The 12,551-nt window shown below is 37.9% G+C and overlaps 1 long non-coding RNA gene across 1 annotated transcript; it reads right to left on the bottom strand.

Moving 5' to 3' along the window:
* Positions 1-1,571: 1,571 nt before the first annotated feature.
* On the bottom strand, positions 1,572-8,596 carry LOC133547448 (uncharacterized). The gene is made up of 2 exons (XR_009805498.1): positions 7,285-8,596; positions 1,572-5,507 (listed from the first exon to the last, which is right to left on the bottom strand). It is a non-coding gene; the product is annotated as an uncharacterized LOC133547448 (long non-coding RNA).
* Between the last annotated feature and the right edge of the window lie 3,955 nt (positions 8,597-12,551).

Genomic DNA, 12,551 nt, shown 5'->3' with positions numbered 1-12,551 from the left:
CAACACCGGGGCCCCGGAGGCTACAGTACTCTTCCCCCTTCCTCTACACCATTTACACCACCCATTTCCACTATCAGTCAGAGTCCTGCCACCTTCAGAAGTTTTCTGATGACTCTGCGATAGTGGGGTGTATTGAGGAAGGTGATGACGAGGAATACAGGACACTGGTGGAGGACTTTGTCACATGGTGTGGAAAGAACCACCTCCAGCTCAATGTTACGGAGACCAAGGAGCTGGTTGTGGACCTGGGAAGGAGGAGGAGTACTCTGGCGACCCCTGTTTCCATCAAAGGGGTGGATGTGTACATGGTAGAGGATTATAAATACCTCGGAGTACACATGGACAACAAGCTGAATGGGTCAAAACACGCTGAGGCCCTCTACAAGAAGGGACAGAGCCGAATCTATATTTCCTTTGGAGGCTAGGATCCTTCAACGTCTGTACAAAGATGTTGAAGATGTTCTACGAGTCGCTGGTGGCAGGCGCCCTCTTGTACGCCGTGGCCTGCTGGGGCAGTGGGCTGAGAGTGAGGGACACATACAGACTGGACAAGTTGGTAGAGAAGGCCAGTAACAAGATGGGAGTGGAGCTGGACTCTCTGGCGGTGGTGTCAGAGAGAAGTCTAGCAAAACTCCTAGCCATTATGGACAACACCTCCCACCCACTACACTCGGACCTTGCAGAGAGAATGAGCACATTCAGTGGAAGGCTCAGACTCCCAAAATGCAACACGGAACGACACAGGAGGTCCTTCACACCGACAGCCATCCGACTGTATAATGCATATGTTCCTTGACTGCACTTAAATGTAGAATATATTTATATTATTCATATATATTATATTATTTATTATTATCATTGTTTATTGTGAGCGAACTGTGGTGCTGAATTTCCCCCAGGGATCAATAAAGTACTTTCTATTCTATTCTATTCTTATGGCGGAGAAATAAACATTTAATTGACGGGCAACAGCTCTGGTGGACATTGCTGCAGTCAGCATGCCTACTGCACGCTCCCTCAAAACTTGCGACATCTGAAGCATTGTGTTGTGTGATAAAACTGCACATTTCACAGTGGCCTTTTATTTTGGACAGCTCAAGGCACACCTGTCAGGTGGGATGGATTATCTTGGCAAAGAAAAAATGCTCATTAAAAAATGTATACAGATTTGTGAACAATATTTGAGAGGAACAGGTATTTTGTGTTTATAGTCAAAGTTTTCGATCTTTGAGTTCATTTAAATTGGGAACAAGAACAAAAGCGTTGCGTTTTTTTTTTTGTATTTAGTATAACTCCTAAAAAAAATGTCTTGCAATATGCAGTTTGATCATTCCTGCTGCAAATAGTATACATACTGTGATTCTATATTGCAGAAAAGGTGTTAGATGATCGATATGTGCTATAATCTAATATAAGCCCCCCTCCAGTGTGGAGAGCATAATAACATGAATGTAGAGGGAAAGAAGTGTTTCCAAGGGCACATAATGCTTCTAGTACACAAAAATAGGGTGATCTGTGCCACTTTTGCTGCTATCAATTGCACAAAGTAGATCACATACAACACGTCCACCAACAGTACATGCAATTTTATAGTTTGCGCACACAGATAAGTGTGTGGGAATTGGATCCTCAAAGATCAGGCTCTTAATATTTTCAGAAAATGGGAGTATTATTAGAATCAGACCTGCAGCTGGCTCTGTATTGTTCTTTTTCCTCCTGCCTGACGTGGATTTCGGTTCTTGCTGAGGTGTGTTTGCTGATCTTCTTCTGGGTGTGGCTTCTTCTTGAGGTCCATTTTCTTCTTCCTTTGCTGCTTTTGTGGGCTTTTTGGCTGCTTTTTTCTTCACTGTGCTGTCAGAGTTGTGTTTCCTGGACACCTGAAGTACAGCCACAATGGGGTTAGATTTCTATGTGCTGGTGGTGATTACCTACTGAATATACCTTTTTCTTGCGGGGGTAATCATGGTCTGCATCTGTATCTTTTCTCTTTTTGGCCTTTGGAGACTTTGATTCTGGTGTGTGAGAAAAGATAAAGACACACTAAGCTTTCTCTTATGTGTAATGGTATCTCAACTATTTTTTCTGGCGTTTACCTTTAGGAGCCATAGGACCTGGATCGCCCTGAAATGACACCATTTTCTATTAGTCAATACGTGCTACAAATATAGTTGTTACGTATGAAAATGTGTTTGCATACTTTGAACCACATAGTCCTGCCATTGTGGTCGCGTACAGACTTCATTCCATCCACATAGTAACACTGCAACCAGGCCTCAAAACCTGAGTAGTCTTTCTTCTCTGGATCGTAACCTTTCCCACCTCCATAAACAAAAAGTCTAAATAAGAGGAGCACCTTTGTGTCGTTGTCTTCCCCCCACCCCGATCAACCTTGAAACATGGATTCTTACCTAAGTTCACCACCTCCAGCGGTACTGTGTGGCAAAGTCTGAGCAGGTCTGTATTCTCCTCTTCCATTTTGTCCTTTTTGGCTCCCTTAACATTTTTGGGCAAAATAAACTGTTAATAATCGAGGTAAAATACTTGTTTGTACTTATTTGACCTTTTTGCTATGGATCTCCTTTTTTACAGCTTTCTTGTCTTCACACGCATCCTCTGACTCGAGGCCTTCCAGCACAGTCCGGGCAGGCACAAAGGGTGGAATGTTCAACCTGGAAGACACACATGGGCATCTTTTCAAAAACAGAAGGTATTTTGTGTGGAAACAGTGCTACACTTTTATAGTAAACACATTTCCAAGTGAAATTAGGAATTGCTTGTTTATTCATCCAAGATGATTAGAATCTGGGGAATACAAAAACATTCTTCACTCTCCTTTTCAGATCACGGTGACCTGAGTATGTATCTTCATTCAATGGTCATTTCTTTTACAGCAGGCTCTTTGGTGAAGTGTATTATTATTGCTAGGAGTCTTGCAAAAGTACTTCACACAGTGGGCACGGCTGTAACAAAATAACACTGCAATGTACTGTCAACATGTACAAAACCCCAAACCAGTGAAGTAGCACGTTGTGTAAATGGTAAATAAAAACAGAATACAATGATTTGTAAATCCTTTTTAACTTATATTCAATTGAATAGACTGCAAAGACAAGATATTTGATGTTGGATCTGAGAAACTTTTTTTTTTTGCAAATATTAGCTCATTTTGGAATTTGATGCCTGCAACATGCTTTAAAAAAGCTGGCACGAGTGTCAAAAAAGACCGAAAAAGTTGAGGAATGCTCATCAAACTCTTGTTTCCCATAGCAAAGCAAAATTGAAGATGAGATCTCATGTATGTCTTATATATATCTCCTAGACATAAAAGAGCACTAATGGAGACCAAAGTAGTTTTCTCATTCTTCTCAAATGTATCTCCTGAGAAATAAGGCTCACAGTGAGCACTATGAGAGATCTCATAGTTGTCTAATAGTTATCTCTTTTCCCCATTTCAACTAAGACCAAAATGAGAGATGAATGAGCTGGTCTCCAATATGTCTCAATTATGACTCAGTGAGAGAAACACCTGGTTTTGTTTCTCACTACTCACTGTTTGAGTTCTCAGATGTCTCTTTTCTATTTCGGCAAAAAGACAATTGATGAGTATTGGTTTCAATATGTCTCAATGATGTCTCAGTGAGAGATATACTTGGTTTTGTCTCTCACTGCTCACTATTTGAGTTGTTAGATATACCCGTTTTCTAAAAAAATGCATTTTAATGGGCTCAATTTAGTTATACCTCAATCATATTCCAGTTGATCTCATGCCAACATTGGGAGAAAATAATGAATTCAGACAATATGGATATATGGTCTGTAATCTAAATGGTTTATTTAAATAAAGTTGGACTTAATTTGTTGATTTCTTATCCACACGTCATGTACAGTAACTCAGTGACTACAATTGTGAGATTTAAAACTGAACCCAAACAATACTGATATGATCACAAGACACTTTGTAAGAGCTTTTAACATTTGTGAACTTTCTAGAGCAGTGGTTCTCAAACTCTTTTAACAAAGTACCACTTCAGAAGATATTTGGCTCTCCAACCACCATCATAAGGACTAATATTAAAATACAGTAGCATAGTAGGCCTATGTATTCATTAAAAAGGACAGTGGCTTTATTAAACAAGTAAATGTAATATATTTGCCACTGAAATATTACACACAATGCAAAAACATCATCAACAATGATACTCCATATACAGTACATATTTACAGAATCCACGGCAACATCACATCAGTGTGTATTTTCAGAGCATTTATAACAATGATTAAAGATTTGATTTGTGGCTTCTTAGGCCAGTTCAGTTCTTCATTATTTCAAACTTTTCAAGTGTGTTGGGGAAATGAACTGCAATCACTATGCCAGGCATAGATGTGAAGTCAAGGAAAACAACTTTACCCAATATGTCATCCAAGAATACTACTGTACTGCAGAGGTTTCCAATAGGGGAATAACATGACTGCATGTCTCATATGTTACACTATCTTGCAGCAAAGAAAAACCTGCATGTTTATATTCACCAACGAGGGCCCATTTGGCACATGAATGTGCTGTGGTAAACAAGAAATCAATCTGTACATACTTTAAAAAAAGGATGAGAATCTTTCTTCTGACACACTGGTCCCACAAAGCAGGCATTTTATTTGTTTACTTTCTATTGGCCCAAAACAATTCTTGGAGGATTTATGTAATATAGTAGGCGATGATGCAGAGTGGGATAAAAAAAAGTTTTGGAACTTCTGCACACTGTTTAAGCAGTCTGTGTTCAGACTATCGGGATAAAGCAACTTGAACATTTTGAGCATATGGCTTAGGGCCTTACCTGTGACTTTAGGACAGTTTACATAACCCATGCTGATCAGAAGGCACTCTGCCATGGTTTCTGATGCATTGTCATGTATTGGTTTGTCTGTTGTGTCCTTGAAATTGGACTCTTCTGCACACTCCTCACTCAAACCATCTTCAAATCCTTCATTAAACGTATGTCCGTCATTGTACATCCAATCCCCTATATCAGGGAGAGCTTCCTCAAATGATTGAAATGGATCATACTCAGCATCGACATGTCATTCAGTTGTTAGGCCATCAGGAGGATGTATGAGGGCTGATCTGGAAAATGGTTTTCCATTCTCTTCGATGGTCAGAAGTAGAAATATTTTCATGTGCTGAAAGTAAAATAGAATACAAATCACTAAAGGTTTTTGATAACATTTTGTCACAAGGCAAAACGTATAACATCTCAGCATATCGCTCACATTCTTACACTCCAAAGTTTGTCACATTTGAGCAGGATTTGCTTTGAGACAAAATTCACAGCAAAACATTATTCAGCCACAGAAGACGGTGGGTGTACCTGGCAGGTGGGGAGAGGCTTGATGTTCCAGAGTGGTACATCCTGCACGGTCACCTGAAGGTTGGATGTGTTCCATTTGAAGAGCAGTGTTTTGGGCTCCTTCAGGGGGCACCGCCTCATGCAGTGTTACCCTGCTGCTACCCCCTGACACAAAGAAGAGGAACCAAAAAACTCTAAAGATTCAAATCATTGAAAAAAAAAACAGACAAAACAAGAAGGAAGTTGACATAAATTGAACACATTATACAAATCCAGCTAATGGAATGCATTTCCTTTTTCCCCACATCTTGAGCGCATTGTAGTTCATGTTTACGTATCTTCTGTGTTTGTGGTAACACATCATCCACAGTGTTAAATGTAACTCATCACAATACAACACACACTATAAAAAGAAAGTTGTGGATGCTAATGCCAATCATTAGTAAATACACAACAGCAAACCAAACCTATGAGAAAGGATCTTGACGAGGGATGCAACATTATTGTAAATATAACCTTATTTTGATTTCAAAATTGTCACAATAATGCCGTGATGTGTGACGCTATCAAACGAGAACACCAGTCGCTGTGTTTTTTTCTGACAATATTAAGTGGGCTCATCTGAGAAGTAAACTGGTTCTCCCATGAAAACCCGCCGTGTGGGAAAACAAGGTTCAAACGGGACATTATAGAAGGGCGAAAAAGTGGAAGTGTGCAGGAGTGATGGGAACGTTTGTGCTTAGGTTAGCCGAGGAATTGTTGCTGTGAAATATTTCTGTGCCTATAACTGTCGTGTTAGTTGAACCTTAAACAAAGTCTGCATACTGCAAGGTAAAGCATGCCACGTTCATCCAGACCATTTCCAAATCGACCCAGAGCCCTTGCAGCTCACCAGAGGAAATGTGGACATGCACAAAATAAGACATTTGCTGACACTACACACCACAATGTCTACAATAAGTTAGGGAATAGGAGTAATATATTAGAATGAGTTATATGTTAGAACCGTTATTTGGAAAATATCGTTCATGTGAAACCAAGATGTCAGCAAGGGACAATATGCATTTGTGAGGTATTTACATGATTAAAAGTCAAATTATTAGTTAACTCTTAAGAATCAGTATTCTACAAACTAATACAATTTGGACTGCAAAGGGCAGTTTCTTAGGAAGTTCAAAGTTTAAAAACACTCAACTAAACAGCAGTGATGTAACAATATCAAAATGTCATATCACCGTTACTGTGACCAAAATGATCACTGTTTGCATTATAATGGCAGTATTGTTGAATGTGCTAAAAAGGTCATCAAACCCACAATAATACCAAGTTGTATTGAAAAAAAAACATACCGGACACACAGTATAGTTTCTTGGCAAAAGAAACATTATTGTTCTACATTAGTTACACTGGATGTTTACTGTTTATGTCAGTTTAAAGACACTTATTTGAAAATGTTGGTTTTTGTGTGTTACTTGAAATTCTGCACCATTCCTTTGCACCTAAAATACCTGTTTTTAATGATAAATATGATTACAACATATGAAAATGATGTTTGTGTTCAATTACAGTAAGTGTGTTTATCCTAAACATTCCTCCCACGTCATTTAACACACTTTGACATTTTTGTAACAATATCTTACCCTGGCTTTAACACTATGACGATATCATACCGTGAAATGTTGATATTGTTACATCCTTAGTCATGACCTGATGTTACCTACCAGCTTTAACTTGGAGGTGAAAGGTTCCAAAAACATGAATTACACATGCTGAGATAACTCCTATTTGAAGTTTCATTCTTCATATGTGCTAATGTAATCAGGGTCAAAGAAAGCAATATTTTCATGTTTGTTCCTGACAAACTGTGGACAGCTTTTTATCTGTAAATCTCAATCAGAACTAATTGACTTCAAGAAAGAACAGGCATATACATATAACTTACTTGGACATTGCTGGTCATTCTCCACATTCACATAGGTGCATGCTGCAGGACGGGATGACTGCAGGAAGAAAAAGAAAGTATCACATATTATATCTGCTGCCAGTTTAATGCACCACCACTATACCAGTCTACTCAGCAACTTTACAGTCCTTCTTGATCTTTTATTTGATTCCACTTCTTTACCAGTTCTTCTTCATCCTTTTCCAGCTTTTCCTTTTGTCATTTCGACACTCCAATACTATATAAATCAATCAATCAATCAATGTTTCTTTATATAGCCCCAAATCACAAATGTCTCAAAGGACTGTACAAATCATTACGACTACAACATCCTCGGAAGAACCCACAAAAGGGCAAGGAAAACTCACACCCAGTGGGCAGGGAGAATTCACATCCAGTGGGACGCTAGTGACAATGCTGACTATGAGAAACCTTGGAGAGGACCTCAGATGTGGGCAACCCCCCCCCCTCTAGGGGACCGAAAGCAATGGATGTGGAGCGGGTCTAACATGATACTGTGAAAGTTCAATCCATAGTGGCTCCAACACAGCCGCGAGAGTTCAGTTCAAGCGGATCCAAGACAGCAGCGAGAGTCCCGTCCACAGGAAACCATCTCAAGCGGAGGCGGAAACCATCTCAAGCGGAGGCGGATCAGCAGCGTAGAGATGTCCCCAACCAATACAGGCGAGCGGTCCATCCTGGGTCCCGACGAGCGGTCCATCCTGGGTCTCGACTCTGGACAGCCAGTACTTCATCCATGGTCATTGGACCGGACCCCCTCCACAAGGGAGGGGGGGACATAGGAGAAAGAAAAGAAGCGGCAGATCAACTGGTCTAAAAAGGAGGTCTATTTAAAGGCTAGAGTATACAGATGAGTTTTAAGGTGAGACTTAAATGCTTCTACTGAGGTGGCATCTCCAACTGTTACCGGAAGGGCATTCCAGAGTACTGGAGCCCGAAATGAAAAAGCTCTACAGCCCGCAGACTTTTTTTGGGCTTTGGGGATCACTAATAAGCCGGAGTCCTTTGAACGCAGATTTCTTGCCGGGACATATGGTACAATACAATCGGCAAGATAGGATGGAGCTAGACCGTGTAGTATTTTATACGTAAGTAGTAAAACCTTAAAGTCACATCTTAAGTGCACAGGAAGCCAGTGCAGGTGAGCCAGTATAGGTATATATGTATGTATATATGTATATAAAGGTATATACAGTATAGGTATATATGTATGTATATATGTATATAAAGGTATATACAGTATATATGTATGTATATATGTATATAAAGGTATATACAGTATATATGTATGTATTTATGTATATAAAGGTATATACAGTATATATGTATGTATATATGTATATAAAGGTATATACAGTATATATGTATGTATATATGTATATAAAGGTATATACAGTATATATGTATGTATATATGTATATAAAGGTATATACAGTATATATGTATGTATATATGTATATAAAGGTATATACAGTATATATGTATGTATATATGTATATAAAGGTATATACAGTATATATGTATGTATATATGTATATAAAGGTATATACAGTATATATGTATGTATATATGTATATAAAGGTATATACAGTATAGGCGTAATGTGATCAAACTTTCTTGTTCTTGTCAAAAGTCTAGCAGCCGCATTTTGTACCAACTGTAATCTTTTAATGCTAGACATGGGGAGACCCCAAAATAATAGGTTACAGTAATCGAGACGAGACGTAACAAACGCATGGATAATGATCTCGGCGTCTTTAGTGGACAAAATGGAGCGAATTTGAGCGATATTACGGAGATGAAAGAAGGCCGTTTTAGTAACGCTTTTAATGTGTGCCTCAAAGGAGAGAGTTGGGTGGAAGATAAATACAGACAAAGGTTGCTGGAATATAGCTGGAACTTCTTGTAAATGTAAAACTCTATATTATGTGTTCAGTAATGTATATTGTTCCACTTCAAATGTTCTCTGAACATTTATTTCTCTCATTGTTATTTCACTTCTTGTTATTATACTTACCTCGGTGGAGGTAACTATCACAACTTCTAGCAAGGTGCTTGCGGCATTTATAGCTCTATTTCCGTAACTGCGTGACGTTCCAGTAGTTTAAAACAAATAACTGGTGTGTGTTAAAGTCATATAAATACCAAAAGAGAAACAATAAATGGTATTACTTACTTTCAGTTGTTATTCCTTCGATGCTGAATATTATTTCTTCCCATCGAAATCATTACATCCGCCCACTTAATGCGCATGCGTGTTTTTCAGGAAAAGCCAATCTGATTGGACAGATTCATGGAGTGCCGTGCCAAATCTCGCGATCTCAGGATTTACATCAAGTTCATTTTCTCCTTATATGTCCATCTGAAAATAGCCCTTTTTGGCTAGGACATCATTTTCAAATGATTTGAAAATGTATGCTTTCTATCAGACGGCGGCGGACATGACGCGTTATTTGCCATCAGTTAACGTCAGAAGAAGAAGAAGCGGGGAAACAGTAGGTGGCGTAACATTTGAAGGTTGTCAGTGCGCCTACCTTCAACTAAAACAAGGAAGAAGAAGAAAGCCAACACTTAGTTGTTCTTTTGAAAGGTTTATTTATAAATGTCAACAATTACAAACAGTAAGACAAACAACAATATACAACATTATAAAACATTATGAAAACAGTACAAAACAGCGCCAGGGGGTTGTAAGTTCAAAATAATTAAAAAAAAGAATAAAAACATATATATATAAATAATAAACAAAATGCAAAGCCGTAGGCTTATTCAGATTCATCAAACAACTTAAATGTGGAACACAGCATCATCGTTTTCACAGCTTTTTTGTTGTTAGAGGTAGAGAGCGTTTTAATGTAAAGTTCCAGATCTTTTTTAAAGGCACAAAAGATAGGACGGGTATTAAGAAACTTACATTAATGAATATAAAACTTATCCAATAAAATAATGAGCTTGCAAAGGTAGAATTCCTTTTCAATTTTTTGTTCATACAGTGTAAAACCAAAAATCACATCTTTAAAGTAAAGCACAAATTTGTCATAAATATTGTCCGGGATGAAGCGACAGATGCCTGCCATAGTGATGGAGTGTTTTCACAAGTATAAAACAAGTGGTTAACAGTCTCTGGGTGCATGTTACAAAAGGTGCAGGTGACATCAATGTCCTTTTTGTATCTAACCATCACAGTCTTTACAGGGTAATAGCGATGGATGATTTTAAATGATATCTCTTTGACTTTGTTGCTAAGTAAATACCTGTTAGGAAGGGACCACGTTTTGGTCCAACAGATGTCATTTACAACATTATGCCATAAGGAAATGACATAGGAGACAGACACACAATCATTTTGGAATAAGCTGCGGATTTTTCTGTTATTTTTTTGATCAAAGCAAAGTTTCCCCACGGGAGTGTCAAGTGGATCATTCACAATGTTTACAGCAGAAAGAGGAGGTGTGTAAGCCATGTACAACATAATAACACCTGTTGGAATGTACAACATAATAACACCTGTTGGAATGTACAACATAATAACACCTGTTGGAATGTACAACATAATAACACCTGTTGGAATGTACAACATAATAACACCTGTTGGAATGTACAACATAATAACACCTGTTGGAATGTACAACATAATAACACCTGTTGGAATGTACAACATAATAACACCTGTTGGAATGTACAACATAATAACACCTGTTGGAATGTACAACATAATAACACCTGTTGGAATGTACAACATAATAATACCTGTTGGAATGTACAACATAATAACACCTGTTGGAATGTACAACATAATAACACCTGTTGGAATGTACAACATAATAACACCTGTTGGAATGTACAACATAATAACACCTGTTGGAATGTACAACATAATAACACCTGTTGGAATGTACAACATAATAACACCTGTTGGAATGCACAACATAATAACACCTGTTGGAATGTACAACGTAATAACACCTGTTGGAATGTACAACATAATAACACCTGTTGGAATGTACAACATAATAATACCTGTTGGAATGTACAACATAATAACACCTGTTGGAATGTACAACATAATAACACCTGTTGGGATGTACAACATAATAACACCTGTTGGAATGTACAACATAATAACACCTGTTGGAATGTACAACATAATAACACCTGTTGGAATGTACAACATAATAACACCTGTTGGAATGTACAACATAATAACACCTGTTGGAATGTACAACATAATAACACCTGTTGGAATGTACAACATAATAACACCTGTTGGAATGTACAACATAATAACACCTGTTGGAATGTACAACATAATAACACCTGTTGGTCAGCTTGGTCAGCTGTGCTGATTGATTTAGTTTCAGTTAAGGTATCCATAAACTTAAGTTGAAAAACTTATTGGGGTGTTACCATTTAGTGGTCAGTTGTACAGAATATGTACTGAACTGTGCAATCTACTAATAAAAGTTTCAATCAATCAATCAATAGTGCGTAATCAGAGCGCATGTGTAAAAAAAAAAAAAATTCCCAGTCCACAACTATCCTCATTCACAACACGTTCTCTTAGATTTCCATGTTATGATACATGTTCACATTATTTATTGACTGTATCTAAAAAGTATTTAAAAACATTATTATTATTTAAATGAAGATATGAAATAATCCTAAATGAAATTCAATGACTTGGTTTATATTATTGGATATACTCGGTCATAAAATCAGTGTCAGTTGAGTTGGTCCATAGATTTCCTGTAGGGAATTTTAATGTCCAGCAGATGTCAGTATTTAGTGACACAGGATCAATACAGTTTATAAATGTGTCAAAAGGCTGTGCAACGCCTCATCAACCCATCACTAACAATCACACAGGTCAGGTAATGTCAAGACTTTAATCTACACTGGACATAGGCAGTCTTCTTTACTGTCAAAGACTTTTTGACAAATCAATCAAACAGAGCCCACAGTCAAATGACAAATTCAGTATTACTTTTCAACAGACATTTATTTAATCTTGTTGTTTGTGGTCTGGACATTTGACACAGGAATTTAACTTTTCCACACACCATCCTGAATCACGGTTTCAATCGTAGTCCATGTTAACTACCAAACCGTAACTTAAAAGGGTTGGTTGAACAAGTATAAGGACTAGCAGGTCATTGCTAATGTTGCTAATAGGCACAGTACCCATGGACTAAGTTTTGGGGAAATTCCTATTGAAATCAATGGGACATCCTTCAAAGTTCCACTTA

This window comes from Nerophis ophidion, unplaced genomic scaffold (assembly GCF_033978795.1).
Source record: "Nerophis ophidion isolate RoL-2023_Sa unplaced genomic scaffold, RoL_Noph_v1.0 HiC_scaffold_113, whole genome shotgun sequence".
NCBI lineage: Eukaryota > Metazoa > Chordata > Actinopteri > Syngnathiformes > Syngnathidae > Nerophis > Nerophis ophidion.
This window is presented reverse-complemented; position numbering and strand designations above follow the sequence as displayed.